A 4,400-nucleotide genomic window follows, 5' to 3' on the forward strand; every position below is an offset into this window, starting at 1 on the left:
GGTCCGTGAGTTCGAGCCCCGCGTCGGGCTCTGGGCTGATGGCTCAGAGCCTGGAGCCAGTTTCCGATTCTGTGTCTCCCTCTCTCTCTGCCCCTCCCCTGTTCATGCTCTGTCTCTCTCTGTCCCAAAAATAAATAAAAACGTTGGAAAAAAAAAAAAAAAACAACAAGTGGCAGGCTAGGTTTGGGCTGTAGTTTGCCAACCCCTGACTTAAGGCTAAAATAGCAGCCATGTATTATATGTTCATAGCATATGTAAAAGTGCAATGTATGACAACAATATTACAAAAAGATGGGTGGGAAGGACGTGCTGTGTACTCTTGTAAGATGCTTATATTATATTTGGAGCAGTATAATATTATTTTAGAGTAGGTTGTGATTAATTAAAGATATATATTTTTTTAAGTTTATTTATTTTATTTTTGAGAGGGAAAGAGACAGCATGAGCAGGGGAGGGGCAGAGAGAGGGAGAGAGAATCCCCAGCAGGCTCTGCGCTGTCAGCACAGTACCTGAGGTGGGGCTCAAACTCACAAACTGTGAGATCATGATCTGGGCCGACATCAAGAGTCAGAGGCTAAACCGACTAAGCCACCCACGCACCCCTAAAGGTATGTATTTCAAAAAAAAATTTTTTTTTAACGTTTATTTATTTTTGAGACAGAGAGAGACAGGGCATGAGGAGGGGCAGAGAGAGAGGGAGACACAGAATCGGAAACAGGCTCCAGGCTCTGAGCTGTCAGCACAGAGCCCGACGCGGGGCTCGAACTCACGGACGGTGAGATCATGACCTGAGCCGAAGTCAGATGCTTAACCGACCGAGCCACCCAGGCGCGCCAAGGTATGTATTTTAAAACCTAGGATAACCACTAACATTTTTTAAAAGGTGTGAGTTATAAGCCAATATGGAGATAAAATAGGGTCATAATAGAATCATAAAATATACTCAGTTAATCCAAAGAAAGAAAAAGAGTACAAGGGAGAGACCAGGTGGAACAAATAGAAACATCTAACAAGATGGTAGACTTGTCTTATTATCTTACGTGTAAGCTATTATCATATATGTAAGCAGCCTAAATATACAAACTAAAGACTTAGGTTGTCTGATTGGATAAAGAAGCAAACTCCAGCTATTTGCTTTCTATAAGAAACCCACTTTAAATATAAAGACACAGGTAGGATAAAAGTAAATGGAAAAAGATATCCATATAAACAATAATCAAAAGTGCTGGGGTGCTGTATTGATATCAGACGAAGTAGACTTCAGAACAAGGAATACTTCTTTTTTTTAAAAAATTATTTATTTTTATTTTATTTTTAAAATTTTTTTTCAACGTTTATTTATTTTTGGGACAGAGAGAGACAGAGCATGAACAGGGGAGGGGCAGAGAGAGAGGGAGACACAGAATCGGAAGCAGGCTCCAGGCTCTGAGCCATCAGCCCAGAGCCCGACGCGGGGCTCGAACTCACGGACCGCGAGATCGTGACCTGAGCTGAAGTCGGACACTCAACCGACTGCGCCACCCAGGCGCCCCAAGGAATACTTCTAAGGATAATGAAGGACATTACATAATGACAAAGGAGTCAATTATCCAAAATGACATAACAATTCTAAATGTATATGCACCTTAGAACAGAGCTTCAAAATAGAGGAAACAAAACCAATAGAACTGAAAGAACAGATAGACAAATCTCTGGTAAACACTTCTCTCTCAATAATAAATAGTACAAGTAGAGAGAAAATAGTAAGAATATAGACCTGAACAAAACTATAAACCAATTTGACCTAATTGATATTTATAGCACAATCCATTTAACAGGTGCAGAATACACATTCTTATTCAGGGCACATGCAACATTCACCAAGATTACTATATTCTGGGCCATAAAAAGAAAATCATAAAAAAGCACAAATACCTAAACTTTACAAATTATTTCTTGCATTATAACAGAATTAAACTTGAATTCTTTGGGACGTATGGGTGGCTCAGCCAGTTGAGCGTCCAACTCTTGATTTCATTTCAGGTCGTGATCCCAGGGTCCTGGGATCAAGCCCCACATCTTGAATTCTCTCTCTCTCTCCAACTCACACATGTGCTCTCCTTTGCTCTCTCTAAAATAAAATAATTAATTAACTTGAGTTTATTAACAGAAAGATATCTGGGAAATCCCAAATATTGGAAATTGAGTAACACACTTATTAACAACCCTTGAATCAAAGAGGAAATCACCAGGATAATTAGAAAATATTTTGAAGAGTGAAAAAATAATCAGTGATCTGAACTTCTACCTTAAGAAACTAGAGAAAGAAGAACAAATTAAACCCAAAGCAACTGTGAGGAAGAAACTAAAGATACCATCAGAAATCAGTGATATCCAGAACAAAAGTGTTGGAGAAAAAGCAGTAAAACCATTGAAAAAAATCAATAAAATATACAAGGGGGAAAAAAAACAAAACAAGAAAGACACAAATGACTAATATCAAGAATGAAAGCGGGACGTTACTACCAACCCTATGGACAGGGTTACAAGAAAATCGCATAAACAACCCTAGGCCCATAGATTCATCAGGTTAGAAAAAATAGATAAATAGGTAAAATAGACTAATCCCTTGAAAGACACAAAGTGCCAAATCTCACATGAATGGCCCCGTATTGATATAAATCTTTCCAATGAAAAAAACAAACCCCTAGAAAACAAAAACCAAATTCTAGGACCAGATGTTTTTGCTGGCAAATTCTACAAAACAAGGAAGAGATAATACCAATTCTATACAAACTTTTCCACAATGTAGCAAAGGAGAGAACACTTTCCAACACATTGTATTATGCCAGCACTACCCTAATATCATAACTATACAAAGACATTACAAGAAAATAAAACTACAGGCCAATGTCCTTAATGAACACAGATGCAAAAAATCCTCAACAAAATGTTAGCAAACCAAATCCGACAATACATTAAAAAATTATTCACCACAATCAAGTGAAATGTATTCCCAGGATACAAGTGGTTCAGTATTTGCAAATCAATAAATGTGCTATGTCTGTCAAACAAGAGAAAAGACAAAAACCGTATGATCCTCTCAACAGATACAGAAAAAGCATTTGACAATGTACAATGTCCGTTCATGATAAAAAAAACACAGTAGGTTCAGTGGGAACATACCTCAACATTATAAAGGCCATATATGAAAAACCCATAGCTAGCACCATATTCAATGGTGAGAGCTTTTCCTCTAAGATCAGGAACAAGACAAGGATGTCACTGTCATTACTTTTATTCAACACAGTAGTGCAAGTCCTAGCCCCAGCAGTCAGAGTAGAAAGAGAAATAAGACACATCCAGATTGGTAAGCAAGAAGTAAACTTTCACTATTTGCAGATGACATGCTATTATATATAGAAAACCCTAAAGACTCTACCAAAAAATTATTAGAACTGATAAACGAAGTCCATGAAGTCATAGGATACAAAATTAATGGACAGAAATCTGTAGCATTTCTGTACACTAACAATGAAGTAGCAGAAGGGGAAGTCAAGAAAACACTCCCACTTATAATTGCACCAAAAATAATAAAATACCTAGGAATAAACCTAAGCAAGGAGGTGAAAGACATGAACTCTGAAAACTATAAAGCACTGATGAAAGAAATAGAAAATGACACAAATGGAAAGACATTCCATACTCATAGACTCAAAGAACGGATATTGTTAAAATGTCCACACTACCCAAAGCATTCCAGAGATTTAATGCAATCCTTATCAGAATACTAACATTTTTTAAAACAGAACTAAAGCAAACAATATTGAAACTTGTATGGAACCAACAAAGACCCTGAATAGGCAAAGCAATCGTGAGAAAGAAGAATGAAGCTGGAGGTATCACAATCCCAGAATTCAAGACAGACGAGAAAGCTGTAGTTATCAAAACAGTATGGCACTGGCACTAAACAGACACACAGAACAATGGAACAGAATAGAGAGCCACAAAAATAAACCCATGCTTATATCGTCAATTAATCTATGACAAAGGAGGCAAGAATATCCAATGGGGAAATGACAGTCCCTTCAACAAATGGTGCTGGGAAAACTGGACAGCAACATGCAAAAGAATGAAACTGGACCACTTTCTTACATCATACACAAAAATAAACTCGAAATGGATTAAAGACCTCAAATGTGAGATCTGAAACCATAGAAGTCCTAGAAGAAAACACAAGCAGTAACTTCTTTGACATCAGCCATAGACACATTTTTCTAGATACATCTCCTCGGGCAAGGGAAGCAAAAGTAAACTATTGGGACTACACCAAAATAAAAAGCTTTTGCCAGAGAAGGAAACCATCAACAAAACGAAAAGACAACCTACTGAATAGGAGAAGATATTGGCACATGACATAT

This window comes from Herpailurus yagouaroundi, unplaced genomic scaffold (genome assembly GCF_014898765.1).
Source record: "Herpailurus yagouaroundi ecotype Mexico unplaced genomic scaffold, PumYag 29, whole genome shotgun sequence".
Lineage (NCBI taxonomy): Eukaryota > Metazoa > Chordata > Mammalia > Carnivora > Felidae > Herpailurus > Herpailurus yagouaroundi.